At 47.8% G+C, this 15,608-nt stretch overlaps 1 protein-coding gene across 1 annotated transcript in view; it reads left to right on the top strand.

Annotated features, from left to right (window-relative positions):
* ZFR2 (zinc finger RNA binding protein 2) overlaps window positions 1–15,608 on the top strand; it is a 553,880-nt gene that overhangs the window by 107,261 nt on the left and 431,011 nt on the right. The gene's annotated exons all lie outside the window — the stretch shown is intronic.

Below are 15,608 nucleotides of genomic sequence, written 5' to 3'. Positions count from 1 at the left end.
ATGGTTTTGGTGCTACAAATGGCAGCAGAGATAGGAAGTCTAGTTCCTCGAATTATACCACAGATTTCTGTCTCTCAAGCTGTCATCTCCTCTGTGCTGCGGCCGCCATCGCACCCGACTACAACGCACCATCAACACCACCTTCAAAACAGGCACCTTCTCAGACGACTGGAAGAGCGCAGAAGTCAGACCCCTGCTCAAGAGGCCCACAGCTGACCTCACCGACCTCAAGAACTATCTGCCCATCTCATTTCGCAGCCAAAGTTGCAGAGAAAACAGTCAACAGGAAACTGACACGATTCATTGAAGAGAACGCCGTCCTCGACCCGTCCCAATACGGATTCCGAAGCAACCACAGCACAGATACCGCCCTTCTCGTCACCACAGATGACATCCGCACCCTTCTGGACCAAGGCCACTCCACAGCCCTCATCCTACTCGACCTATCAGCGGCCTTCAACACCATCTCCTACCGCATACTAGTCGCCAGACTACACGACGCAGGCATACAAGGAACCGCCCTGGACTGGAACCGATCATTCCTCGTGGAAGAAGCCAAAGGATCAGACTCCTACCCTTCCTCTCCGACCCCACGAAAATCACTTGCGGAGTCCCACAGGGTTCATCCCTGAGCCCCACCCTCTTCAACATCTACATGGTCCCCCTCGCATCCATCGTCCGACAACACGGCCTCAACATTGTATCCTACGCCGACGACACCCTGCTCATCCTCTCCCTCACCAAAGACCCCACCACTGCCAAACTCAGTTTCCAGAAAGGAATGCAAGACGTTGCAGTTTGGATGACCAATAGCTGCCTGAAGCTCAAAGCCGTGAAGACAAAAGTCCTCGTCCTCTGTACCACCCCTTCTGCATGGGACAGCACCTAGTGGCCGACCGCCCTCGGAAGCCCACCTACCACCTCAGACCATGCCAAGAACCGCATCATACTCAACTCATCACTCACCATGAACCGACAGGTCAACCCCGTCACCTTCAGCTGCTTCAACACCCTCCTCATCCTCTGCAAGACCTTCAAGTGGATCCCCCCCGAGTGAAGGAAGACAGTCACCCACGCACTCATCACCAGCAGACTGGACTATGGAAACGCACTCTATGCCGGAATCAACAGGTCCCTACTCCGGAAACTCCAAACAATACAGAACACCACCGCCAGACTCGTCCTCGGCATCCCCCGACACGAACACATCAGCCAACACCTACGAAGTCTCCACTGGCTCCCTGTGGAGAAAAGAGTCACTTTCAAAATCCTCACTCACACCTACAAATGCCTATACAACAACGGACCCAAATACCTCAACGACAGAATCAACTTCCACGTACCCAAAAGAAACCTCTGATCTTTCAACCTCGCACTGGCCGAAGCCCCGTGCATCCACAGAGCCAGAGCAGGCAGAAGAACCCCCTCCCTGAACACTTTCAGGAAGACCCTCAAGACCTGGCTCTTCGGCTAAACAGATCTGCGGACCCCCCCCCCCCCACACTCCCCCACCCCCCTCTCCCCCCTCAGCGCTTTGACACCCTCACGGGTGAGTAGCGTGCTTACAATTCCCTGATTGATTGTGTTTTGTGTGTGCAGGAACCTATGAAGCATTGATGTAATTTACTTTACATTGTAGTTAAGAAAAATGTCAGTACAATTCGCTTAGGTAGCTTACGACAGTCAAAGATATCACAAAAGTCCTTTAAAGAAAACCTGAAATGGCACTTATATTTAGGGGCTTACCTCATAGAAGCGTACACTGGCTGATCTGAGTTTAGGCTTTTTTAAGCCCGCTCAGTTGGTTGAACGACCACAGCAGCGAACTGTGTGTGTAATAAGTAGTTTAAATACCAGCCCCACAGAGTTAAGTGCCTGCTGCAGGCGTTTGAGTGTAATCTGTAGGCTACAGGTTCAAATCTCAGGGAGATATACCGGGGGTAATGTGCAGCTTCGTATTCAACTTGCTGGACTGCTTTATGAATATCAAAGTTTTCTAACTTAGTTAATGCAGATGTTGCAGATATCGGTGTGCAAGTTGAAGGTAACAACTTCCAGTTTGCTGACACTGGCTGACCCACTTTTACAAACTTCTGAGGTTAATACATTTGCTTCTGAACACATTTTGGATCCCCTTAAAGCTTTGGTGAACACATGTCCAAAGACAAAGGGTTGGTGCTTTGTGTTTAATTCTTGGAGGCGGTAGAAGCCACATGGGGACTTTGTTTGTTTAGGGTTTAAAGGTCAAAGAGGGTCGCAGGCTGAGCAGGATATCTAGCTCGGTCCGGCAGTGGCTCACCCCCCATCTGGAATTTTAGGTAACTGTGCAAGATGATTGTGGTGTGGAATGCTCCATTTGACTCCATTGTTTTTTTGCGACCCTGGTCGCAGAGCCTACCTGGAAATGTTTGGCTCCTTCTCTTCGTTGTCTTGTTCGGTCAAAGTCGGGGACTTTTTTTTGCCCCTCTATTTTCTAGATTCACCAGCCACTACTGCTCTGGCACACCCACAAGTGGCAATGACTCTTTCCCCACTGTTTAACTCTCTTCACAACATGCACACTGAGTGTCCTCTCACACTACACCTCCTCCATACGATTCATTCTGTACCACCAATATTATTGCCTGACATAATATTTTGTTCTATTCCTACGTAGGTGTCCCTCATATACCAGATTTACCACTTTTTCTTTCCAATCCTTGGATGGTATCCACCTCAACCCTGTACATCGCCTTCCTGGCATAGGCTATCTCTCACTGTCCAAATCTCTGTCTAATCATCAGAAGGGAAACTGTAACTGTGAAAAGCAGCCCCCATAAATAATACCTAAATTGCCTAATAGATCACGTACATGCGAGTGCATCTCTGTCGAAATCTGAATATTTTCACTCTGCTCCCTTAAAAACTTTCTTTTCCCCATTTTCTGCATGAGATAAAAGATGTTTGAAACACTCATGGGTTGTCTTCAGAATGTTTTTTTCTTGAACACATCAAAATACTTTACGTTTTTTTCTCTTATTTTTATATAGGGCTAACTTTACCCTAAGGTATCAGAGCGCTTTACAATAGAACCAGTTACGTTACATAAGGAGTTCAGAGTACATGAGTTACATAAAACATACACACAGATTTCATTCTAAACTCACATTAAAATGGTAGTAAGTACATATGTCTACTACAGACACTAGGGGTTAGAGTTACATATATATAAGTTGCAAATTCACTTAAGGTTACATTTTAAGAAGAGTTGAAGCGATTATGCATTGGATGCCTCAATCCAAAACTTAATCTGTTACTTGCTACACCTTCAGAGATGTAACCTAACATACTCATCCATAAGGCTACACCTCGCTGCTATAGCAGCATATCTTCAAAACAGACAACACGTGTCCCTATTCAGAATTCCACCTATCAAAGCTTTTATGGAAGGACTTAAAAGAATTATCCCTCCAAAGCATCCACCTTCTCCAGTCTGGAACTTAAACATAGTACTTACCAGACTCATGGGACCTCCCTTCGAACCACTTCATTCATGTGAACTGCAGTTCTTAACATGGAAGGTTGGATTTTTAATTGCTATTACGTCTCAGGCGAGTGAGTGAGCTACAGGCACTAACCATTCAGGAACCATTCATGCAAATTCACAACAATAAAGTAGTGCTGTGTACAAACCCGAAATGTATGCCAAAAGTTATATCCACTTTCCACATCAATCAGTCCATAGAATTGCCAGTTTTGTTTCAAAACCCGCAATCTGTAGCTGAAAGAGCCCTACACACACTAGACGTTAGAAGAGCGCTCTTATATTACGTTGACAGAACAAGATCATCCAGGAAGACAAAGCAACTATTTGTCGCTTTTTCACCACAACATAAGGGCAATCCCATCTCCAAAGCAGGGATAGCCAGATGGATAGTCAAATGCATTCAAATATGCTATCAAAAAGCAAAGCGCACTTTAACAGTTACCCCTAAAGCACACTCAACGCGCAAAATGGGGGCATCCATGGCTTTCCTAGGAAATATTCCCTTAGAAGACACATGTAAGTCAGCTACATGGTCTACCATACACACTCACAAAACACTACTGTGTTGACGTGCAAGCCAAACAACAAGCTGCTGTAGGCCAGGCTGTCCTTAAAACTCTATTTCAAACCACTGCAGCTGATACAGGTGACCACCCCTAGAGGAGAAACTGCTATACAGTCTATGGTAAGATATGAATTCAGCATCCCACATGCCTCAAACGGAAAATGCTACTTACCAGTATGCATCTGTTCTTGGCATGTAGGGCTGCTGACATTCACATCGCCCACCCTCCTCCCCGGTGCCTGTCACAGCTGCATGGTTATCTTCTTTACATATATTTACATGGTCATCTCTTACTTTACTATACTCCATCTTTGCCACAATGGCGAAAAACAATCTGAGATTGGAGAAGATGCCCATGCGCACTGTCGTCCAGGGGAGGAGTCACCTATCTCGTGATACTTCGAAGACTCTTCCAGGACAACAAGGTGCAAACATCCGGACCCAACACTAGGCGGCGATCTATGCTAAGATATAAATGTCAGCAGCCCTACATGCCAAGAACAGATGCATACTGGTAAGTAGCATTTTCCTTTCTGCAGACATTCAGCGGTCGGCCAACGGAGAGCGGCGATGGGCTCACTTTGCCACAGAACGGCTGCCCTATTCTCTCCCTCCGACAGGTCACAGGGGCACCGGGGATTGGGGGAGGACAGCGACTTTTCATCTCATAAATAGCATATTTGTGAGTGGGAACAGGCGTCCTTGGGTGGAAGGGCTGGTGGCCGTCTGCAGGCACGTCTCCTAACACTCACCAGGATTTGTGGCAACAGCGAGCCGATCCCAGAACCCGGGCGTCTTCCCAGGTTCTCACTTCAATAATTCTTGCTTCTGCAAGGTCTTCGCCTCTGCGACCAGCAGTCCATAGTCAGCATTATGTTACAGCTCGCTGACCAGATAGTGGTGACTTGCTGGGGAGACTTTTCACAGGATTTACGCCATAAGGCGATCCCTAGCCCGGGAACTCCCTGGCGGGAGCTCCTACGCACAGCCATCTTCTCTGGAAGGTAGGCATCTTCCCTGTGTAAAACCTCACTTCTTTAAACAACTCTCAACATTCCTTAGTTCCCAGAAATATTTCCCCTTTTTTTAACAACTGATTGGTCGTAGAAACCAATCTTGATAAATTAATAATAAACAGTATCATATTTAACAAGGCCAAGTTAAAAACTCCTCATCTTTATTTCCTGGCTCGTGAGCCTCAACAATGGGCTTGGCTGAATTAGCTTTAGGATTGATGCCCTCGCCTGAGATGGTATGTCCACAAGTAAACAAATGTTCCTACCCTAAACTGGCATTTCTCTCTTTTTACAAATAGCCCACTCTTCTGCAACTCCTCCACGAATTGTATCAATGCCTCATTGTAAATCTTCCTGTCTGAATCTTAACCTCTTCGCTGCGGGGTGTTTTCCCCTCCTTTGCAGGGTGGGGGGGAGGGGCCGCGCGCAGCGCCCCCATGCTGTTGACGAGCTAAGCTCGTCATGAGGCAAAGCTGAGCCGCACCCGTTTATAGAACGATCAGCACAGCGGGGAAATTAGCCCCGTGTGCGAACGTTCCAACGGCCGTGAGGAGCTGAGCTCGTCATGAGTGGAGCTCAGCTGTACTCCATGACGAGCTGAGCTCGTCAACAGCATGGATGAGGTTAAGCCAGTATATCGTCTTTGAAAGCCTTTACCTCTTCAGTTTGCTCGAACACCATTTTCATAATAAGTTGGAATCATGCCACAGCTGATACTTATCCATAAGGTATCAGGATTAACACCATGACAAATTATTGTGTTCCCAGACGAGGGTCATGTGCTCACTTTGCCACTGGAAGCAAGCAACACCCAACGGAAAAGTCCCGATCACTACAAAACTAGTAATGGTTTGTTGTGTTCCGGTTCTGTGTTGCTTGTATTCCGGTTCAAGGAGACCTGGCCTGGCAGTTTAGGCTGGAATTGTTCCTTGCGGAGCTAGGTCAACTTAGGTCAAGACTTATTTGCATCTGGCTGGATCCAAACTGAGTTGGGATGGTGTGCAAAATAACTGTTGACTGGGATGCAGCACCAAGTAATTGCCATTGACAGCGATTAATTCAGGCATTCTACCCATCATTTTTTTGTATACGTCACAAAGGCGCATACTTAGCAGCACTTTATGATATGCTGACAAGAGGTCCACCACACTAAGGGGCCGATTATGATAGCGTTTTTTCCACATCCTCCGGGCCGGCGGAAGCCACCGCCGGCTCGGAGGATGCGGAAAAACCGCTGTGGAGCCTCAAAAGACCCACCGCCATATTAGGATGGCGGTGGGTGTGGGATTCCGTCCGCAGCTTTTCCGCCGCGGTCGCCTTCCGACCGCGGCGGAAAAGCTCTAACATGGCTGGCGGTGTCTATCAGACACCGCCAGCCATATTAGGATGGTGTGAATGACATGCTTTTCCTTGGCGGCTTTTCCGCCGTGGCGGCTTTTCCGCCGTGGAAAAGCATACGGAGTTTCACTTCGGGGGCCCGTTGCGGGCCCCCTGGGTGAAGGGGGGGTGGGGGTGCACATGGGGGGTACCTATGGTACCCCCCTGCATTTGCGTGCACAAAGCAGCAGGCACCGCGCGGTGCCTGCGCTTTGTGCATGCAAATGCGATGCATGCATTTTTAACTTTGCGGCGGGTGCAGCTTGAAGCTGCACCCGCCGCAATGTTAAAGATAGAGAATGTGACCGCCACCCTGGCGGTCACATTCTAATCTGCTCGGAGGGAACGGCGCAGCCCATGCTGATGTTCCCTCCTCCACAGCAGAGCAGTCCGTCCGCGATCCTAATCGACCCCTAAGTACCTGTACTTCTATCAACATGGACAGCTCTTCCTCTATGTTGGGCAACTGTTGCCTATCAACCTATATGCTTCTCTTTAGATTGTGAAGATCTATGCTCATTCTTAATCCCTGGCCTCCATCTTTGAGTGCAAAAACCACAGGTGTGAGGCATTCCATCTCTTCTATCTCCTTAGTTTCTTCTGAGGTAACTATTTTTCAGTTATGTACTAAGTCACTAAAAAAAACTAGGGACCTGAAAAATACTTTCACAAACATTTTTTAAAGGAAAGATGAGAATAATAGGAACCATGTATGCATATAGACTGAAGCCCAAAAAGGCAGGGATAAAACTGTGCTTCTCCATTAAGTCACAGTTTACCTCCAGTATCCTATCATGCCTTTAGATGACTGGCGAGCCAGTTATTTCTTCTGGCTCCTTCCGACAGGTTCTTGGAGCATAAAGCTTGCCATTTTTTGAGATTTTTCTGGTTGAAAACACTTTTGTTCTATGTCTTTTGAGACTATATCATATTTTAGCTGTTTCTTGACTGGAAAATATTTTTTAGCTCACAAAATGTCATCCCTTTTTAGGTCGAGCCTAGCACAGCGCGCATGCGCTGCTCTAGGAGAGGGCCTCTTGGAATCACTACAGACTTCCCAGAGAATTCTCCGTGTGGGTCGGACTCCTCCCACATATTCCATTGGCCTTTGCGTGTGGCTTTAAATAATGAAAGCACACAAATGGCCAAAGACGGGTGCATGTCCCGCCTTTCCTCTAAACGTTCACTCCCATGGCCTTTGGGTCTTTGGAGCGAGCAGCGCGTGCAGGCAGGCAACTGGTCGTGGATCAGGTTACTAATTTATAGCGCGGTTGCTGTCACTGTTGCTGCTGCACATTCCTTTCTTCTTCCTGTGGGCGTGCTTGGCATGTTTCTCCTTCGCCTCCTCACTCATTTTACAGGGTGAACGTGCAAAGCCGGGTCACTTTTCATCTGTGTGCCAACATCCAAATCTGCAGTGAATAGTCAAAAGCCAAAAAAAAGCACAAGTCTGCGGACAGGGTGCCGTTTTACACCCAGAAAGAAATTGTTGTGCCTGCTCCCTCTTTACCTCTGCCAGTCGGGGCTGTTAATGGTCCTTGTCTGACTGGTACGTGGCCAGTAATTTCATTTCTGTGCACTTTCCATTGTAACTTCTGGTCGCCTGTGGCGTGAGAGTGCGCTGCTCTGGGCTGCAATTGCTCCTTATCTGACTGAGACTTGGCCTGTAATTTCATTTCTGTGCACTTGTGGCGTGAGAGCGCCGTGCGCGTGCCGCCGCCTCCCCTGCCTGTGAGTGGTGTTGATGAGACGCTCCCAGAAGTCCTCCCAGCCTCAGCATGCTGCTGACAGGTCTCAGGAGCACCCACTGCACCTGGTTTGCTACCTCACGTCATCTAAACTGCGTGCATTGCCACCCTTGCATAAAAGCACCAAATGTGCTGAGCGCACCGGGCCCTGCCAGAGGGAGCGGAGAGTGGGCACCACCAGATCACGTTACCCAACCTTACACGGCTGCCTGGCTGCCACAAACAATAAGAAGCGAAAGGCGCACCTTGAGGGGGGTGGCACGGCGGAGTGGTAGGGGGTTTGCTTGCTGCGCACACGCGTTTGGCTCATTATCTAAGTTGATGGTACGACACACTTAGCTAGTGGCGGTTTTGGTTTCTTGTCCAGCCCTAACTGTCACTGGAATCCAGCGTTTGCCCCAGAGCAGTCCCAACAGCTCACAGTTGCTTTTAAACATGTCGCCCCTCGCAGGCAAGGAACAAGGATTTCTGCATATTTTCCTTAAATAGTGCCTCCTGCTTAATTACCATGAGATGGACAGCTTCTCTCAGTATAGAAAGTGCACACGCGCCCCCCCCCAAGTTGGCTCTGCTGTATCTGGAGAATTTCACTCAGGTCGATGTGCATGTGCACGGAAGAGATATGCAGAGGTGGAAGATGAGGAAAGAGACGTTGCTAAAGCCCTTGAGTACTGAGAAACAGACCAGCATGGGCCAAGAAAATGGCAACAGCGCACATGGAAGCGTTCATGGAGTCTTCAGTGCTCAGGAGGCTTTCAGGGGCGTCAAGGAAATGTTTAGTTATCCAGACAAGCCCCTCTGAACTTAATGTAAAATATCAAGAAAGTTCAGATGAGGAAGACCAGGATCAGGAGGAAGAATATCAACCACCTCCTCCACCAATGATTTTTGTGATTCGGGTGAATAGGGATATGAAAATTAGCATTCTGAAGATCCAAAGACACAATTGTAATCTTCCGCATCTAGAAGTTGTAGAACCTCCTGGATTGTCACCATACGAAACAACTGCTTTTTCAAGAATTTGTTGAGGGATCTCGGGTCTAAGATTGGTCTCCATTTTTTCTCCTTTTTCTGAATTAGGAAAAAACAGGAGGAAAATCCTTTCCCCTGTTGAGAAAGAGGAACTCTTTCTATCGCTCCCTTCTGGAGCATAAGAGAAATCTCGCGGAAAAGTATACGTAGATTTTTGTGAAGTATAGGTCGGGGAGGGGTTGGGGGAGGGATGTGAACAAATTCCAGTGAATGACCAAATTGAACTAATTGTAGAACCCAACGGTCCGTTGTAATTTGCTTCCAATTTGTTAGAAAATGGGAAATTCTTCCTCCAATTTATTTATTTATTTATTTATTTTTTAAAATCCTTTATTGTACATAAAGCAGTTACAATCACGGGCAAGCAAATCAATAAAGCCATAAGCATGCAACATTCCGTCTTCCAATTGCCCTATTGTAGCTCAGGATAGTGACCGTACCATAACGATACCAGGATGAAAGAGGTTTCTTTTTTAAAGGTTTCTAGAGAGTACAGGATCAATGCCAAGCAATCGTTTCAGGATCTACAGCTGGCCATCAGAATGTACAACGGCATTCAGCATAACAATTAAAGTGGGAGGGAAGGGCGAAGTAAACAATACAAAGTAGCCATCATTACAATCACTATACGTGATAAACCGATGTCCCACCCCACAAAAACTGAGTACACTACAGGAACCCTGTGAAACGATAACGCAGAAAAGATTAAATAAAAAGGGCCATAGACCCAAGGAGGAAACAAGAAGATAGAAAGAACCCCCCCCCCTCCAACCCCCCACCCCGCACCCCTGCAGAAGGCCATGGCCTACCCCCCCAGCAGTGTGCCCGTCGCCCTAAATGGAACCCGAAATTTAGTAAGACAAAAGAGAAAGAAAATGGAGGAGGAGAGAGAATTATTATACTGGCCCCCAGCCACCACACCCATCCGATCTCCAGCCCTTCAATTCAGCACCCGGGCGACCATCATTTCAATCAACAGAAGGCATGTCCCACATAGTCACCAGGAAATCTAAATCCAGCAATCCAGGACACGACCTCAACCCTGTCCCGTGCGATCTAATGCACCAACGGAGTCCAATCGCAGTCGACCCATTCCCATAACGAATATTGCGAGGTAACGGAGCCTCAAATCTAGCCCAGACTGCAGTCCACACACAATGAGGCGACATATCTGAACACAAACACAGTCATCAGCATGGCAGTCCAACAATCCCAATACCGCTCCGAAGCGTATCTTCCAGGTCACATGCACAATATCCGGGAGGGAGAGGAGAAACAAAATGTCCGACAGCATCTGAGGCAGCACTAGGGTCTTCGGGAGCATAGCGTAGAACGATACTGCCACCTCTGGATCCAGTGTTAGTCCCACCGAGCAGTCCGAACATCCAGAAGCCTGCGCACAAGTTACCACACGAACCGGGACCTCCGATGTTGCAATGTTCACAGGGGCAACCATCACGCTCCTCACGGGTACAGAACCAGGCAGGTCATCGTGAGCCTGAAGACGGTCTGGTATCGAAAGTCTCAAGGTAGACACCATGGCATCCAATTTATTCCCCAACACTTGGGTGCCACGTTCCAGGGCGGAGTGTAGGGCACTAAGAGCCGCTAGAAGGTCACGACACGTTAATCCAACTCCATGTGCAAACACTGCCACGCTCCTCATGTCCATGCACTTCCCTCCTTGCTGCAAGCCAGCACTTCGGGTGTTACACTCCTCATTATCGAGTTGGTCAGCAAGCCGCTCCACTAACGTGTGGGACCGAGCCTCAAACAAAGGTACATCAGGCTCCATAGTACAGCAGCAATTCTGTAAGGGCAGTATCAATAAATGCCGAAATGGCAGCATCCGGTGCGAGCCATCCGTGAAAGGGAGAAGTTCATGGGAAAATTCGGGAGCGGCCCGCCAAAAGCGGGCCGGGCGGCCAACAGCGTCCGATCGGCTCACTTGCAAGTAGGCACATAATTACACAATCCCTCGAAATTACCACACCGGGCATACTCCGATCCGCTCCGCTAGTTGTGCTAGCTGTCCTCGGCAAGAAGCAAGCCGATCATCTCATTGCTCCAGCTGACCGATTCCTCCCCGGCACGGGTGACCGCTGTTGTTCACTCAGTACCCGGCCCCATCTATAACGCACAGTCCCGGTTCCGACGCCATTGCAGGCCGCAAGATGCAAACGGATGTTTCTCCGGGTGTATGGCTGGGGGAGACCTCGGGATCACGCGACCTGTGACCGGGCGTCCTCACCGACGCGGGAGTGTGAAATAGGTCCAGGATCAATTACAGGATATCCAGGCGGGAGGAGAAGGGCCGCGGAGCCGAGGTCTCAAGCGGCCATCACAGTCGCTGTCTTGGCTCCTCCTCCCTTCCTCCAATTTTTGAGGGCAGAGATGAACTGGAGACTGGCTGAAGTGAAGGGTCATTGTCGTCGAGCAACGCCTTTTTGTTGATGATTTACTATAAGATGTTTGCTGCTAACGTTGTTGCTACTGTGAACGATGTTGTTGACCAGAAGAGTAGAACGACCGATATTAGTATTCGCCTCTTGAAGAGGACTGCCCTCTTCCTCTTGATCCACGAAAGGAAGGATTTTTAAATTGGAGGGTTCCCAACGCTCTGGCTGTGTCTTTATAGTTTGGAGATCCTCATCAATTTTTGGCCCAAAAAGAAACTGGCCATCATAGGGCATATCCAAGATCTTCGTTTGAATTTCAGGTCAAAAAGATGTTGCCTTCAACCAACTGAGCGTTCACCTTCAAGCAATATCTTCTTTGCCTCCTCTTTTGAGTCTTCAGGTAAGGCTGCCAGGTATGGAGCTATGTCCGCCCATACCTGCCTATTGTATCGTCCCAAAAGTGCTAAAGCATTGGACGCTCTTACTGTCAACGCAGACATTGAAGAAAAACGCTTTCCAATGTTATCCAATCTTCGGCCTTCCTTATCTGGCGGAGCTGTTAACTGGGCAGAAGGATTTTTGGACTTCCTCTGGGCCGCCTGCGTTATAACCAAATCCGGCTTGGGATGTCCTATTAAGCAAGCTGGAGCAGTATCGGGCGCCTTGTATTTTTTATCCAGGCGAGACAACACCAGTGGCACCGATGAAGGATTTTGCATGATCTTCACCCCCTGACCCCATAAGTATTCTATTATGGGTATAGATCTTACTGACTTCTTGAAAGGCTCCATAAAATCATATAAGAAGCAATCCTGTTGGTGGGAAGTCATGGGTATTTGAAAATGTAGAGCTGCTCTCTCAACAATGTTATGGAACCCCCCGATGTCTTCAGGTGGTGAGTCAGCCTGTGCAGGTACTGGAGAAGCGGGACAGGGAATGACGTAGTCATCCCATTCATCATGGTTAGACTGGGTGTCTTGAAGTTCCCCCTCTTCATGCTGATCTTCCTCCTCATCATCATTATCAGTAGATGAAGGATGCGGCAAAATGACAGGCTCCGGCTGTAAATTTAAAGGTGGAGGTCGTGGTCTTGGTGGCGGAGACACCGCCGGGGTTGAGGTTTAGGAGATGTTGGAAACCTCTGATTGTAATCTGTAATGAGGTATTGCAAACCCGATACCAAGGAGACTGGAAGACAAACCATTGGTGGAGGAGGCGGTTGATATTCTTCCTCCTGATCCTGGTCTTCCTCATCTGAACTTTCTTGATATTTTACATTAAGTTCAGAGGGGCTTGTCGCTGTTTGAAACATGCTACCCTCATCCGAATCCTCATCTTTCAGAAGACATGCTGGAGGCAGTGGTTGGACCCTACTTGGAGATGTTAGGGTCGGCGTCAACGTCTTCTTCGTAATTCTTAAATGCACATAAGTGTTTTTCAAATTTGGATCCGTCGTCGTCGACGGTGAAACGTCGACAGGTGTCGTAGTCGATGGAGTTATCGTCGACAAAGCCGGCGTCGACACTGTATTCATCACAGATGGAGATCTCGTCGACGGTATGGTTTTTGCCGACGGAGCCTTCGTCGATGATGGCGAGGACGTCGACGGGGTTGTCTTCGTCGTCAAGCTCGTCGACGACCCAGTCGTCGGCGATCGCAGCATCGACGGTTGCTTCGACCTCGACGATGTCTTTTTGATCTTTATCGTTCACGACACGGTCTTACCTGCTGTCGACGATGGACGCGTTATCGTCGACGAGGTTAATGACGACATTGCCATCGACGTGGAGACAGTTGTCGTCGACGAAGTGACACCTAAGGCTGTAGACACAGATCTCTTTGTCGCTGAAGTCGTCGTCGACGGAGTGGAAGAAGGCTTTTTGAAGGTGGTAACTTCCTGAGAGGACACCTTTGATGGTAGAGCCTTAGAATGGACCTCTGAAGACTTCTTAAGTGTCTTCTTTTGAGGAGGCTGTGATGAAGGGCCCGGAGATGCCACCCTTGGTCTTTTATGAGAGGCTTCAGAGGATATTGAAGAGCCCTCACCCTCCTCAGAAGACTCCAGTTGGTCTCTGTCCTTCAGCCTTTGTAACCATATTAAAAGGCGTCCCTCCCTATCTTTGAGGGTTTTTGTGGAGAAGGTACGACATACCTTGCAATCTTTAGAAGAATGGTCCGGATAAAGGCAGTAGAGACAATCTTGATGTTGGTCATCTACATGTAGTTGCTTTTCTCCACAGGAACCACAGGACCTAAAAAGTCCCTTCTTAGGTGTCCAGCCATGAGGATATCAAGGAACTTCAGTCAAGAGATGAAATATAAAGCCAGAAAAAAACACTGGAAAACCAGATGAGAAGTAAACTGAGCAGAGCTTAGAGGAGACTCCCTTAGCACGATGTGTGGTAGAAAATCTGAGGGACAGGAGCTCCTTCCAGGAGCGTTCTAGAGGGAGGTGATAGCTTATTGGCTATTCTCTAGAGTTTTGTCCTTTTTACAAAAGGACATGGATATGTTACTAATGTGGGGCCTTTGGCATATTATCTATATGTGGAGAAGTGTGGCTCACTGGTTAGAGGAGGCAGACCTGGAAGCAGAGGTCAGCCCAGGACCAGGGTTCAATTCCCGGCTCGGCGGGGTCTTGAGTCCTAAAATGTCCATGGACTTGACAATTCTCGCTCCGGTGCCTACTCGATTCACGGGTTCACACTCTGCGACTCTGGGCAATATCTTGCTTAATCTCCACAACGGCCCCTCGCAGCGGGATGCCTGGCTTTCACCTTGCGGATACCCTGACGGGGTTATCTCACAGGGAATACCAGGACGGGTTCCCTAAGCAAGCGTTTAGAAACCGCTTGGTGATTTGCGCTATATAAATTCCTGTACATTACATTACTAATGGGACATTACTTTATTTATTCAGGCATGTGAATCTATGAAAGATACCAATACTGGATAACTGCAGTTACAGGTAAGTAACGCATTTCTTTCCAAAAATTGCAAGAAAGAACACTTCCAACTGTGTCCTCCTGGGTTGCCAGCAGGAGATTATTTCCAATTTCCTTCAGTGGCGCCGGTGAGACTACGATACTAGCTGGCTGCACGATTACTGGTATAGCGAGCGAAGAGGAGAACATAGCACTCCTGACATCTAGTGGACCGTTGAAACATGGCACTGGTTTTGTAGTGTAGTTCCTATTATCCCAATAGGCTCTGCGCATTGGAATAATACCTCCAATAGTATAGACCTAGACCAGACGTTAACTAGGTCTTCTACTGTCGATATTAGACTTAAAGTTTTGGGTTTGCCAGCTAGCTCAGAGTTCACTAGAAACTTTCTCGAATAGACAAGGAGGAGTTGAACCTCCCTGGATAGACAAGAAGGGATTTAGTTTCTGACAACCATAGAACATGACAACTTTGCTCTCCCCTAATCAAGAGTGTATCTCTAGAGTCGTGTGAAAACAAAAGACAACTTATTTTACTCAGTCAGTTCGTGCATTCTTAGTTTCACCAGATTGTAGAGAAAAGGAAGAGACGGGCGTGTTCAATAAAAGATGTTATTTATTGATCAGTCTCTTTTCTCGTACAAGAGAAATGAATCGATATTATTGCAATACTTATGGTTAAGTAAAGTGCATACAATAAAAGCAGAAGTATAAAATAATACTGTAAAAACATTGATATGGTTTCTAAGCCATATGGTGGTTTAAAATGGATAAAATAGATACATACATATAAACATTTGACTAATCGTACTCAACTGGTGCTTCTAACCACGCCTACCCCAGTGTACCTGACCTAAGCCTAATACGTGGGCGGGGATAGAAAGTAGCAGTCTAAGTTAAGTTTGTTTTGCCAAGTGACTGATTCAAGAATTCTCTGCAAGGGGTTATTCAGTTCCGTACCTTGAATCTAGGATGATTGAGGGATGGTATCTCTCATCTT

This window comes from Lissotriton helveticus, chromosome 12, assembly GCF_964261635.1.
Source record: "Lissotriton helveticus chromosome 12, aLisHel1.1, whole genome shotgun sequence".
NCBI lineage: Eukaryota > Metazoa > Chordata > Amphibia > Caudata > Salamandridae > Lissotriton > Lissotriton helveticus.
This window is presented reverse-complemented; position numbering and strand designations above follow the sequence as displayed.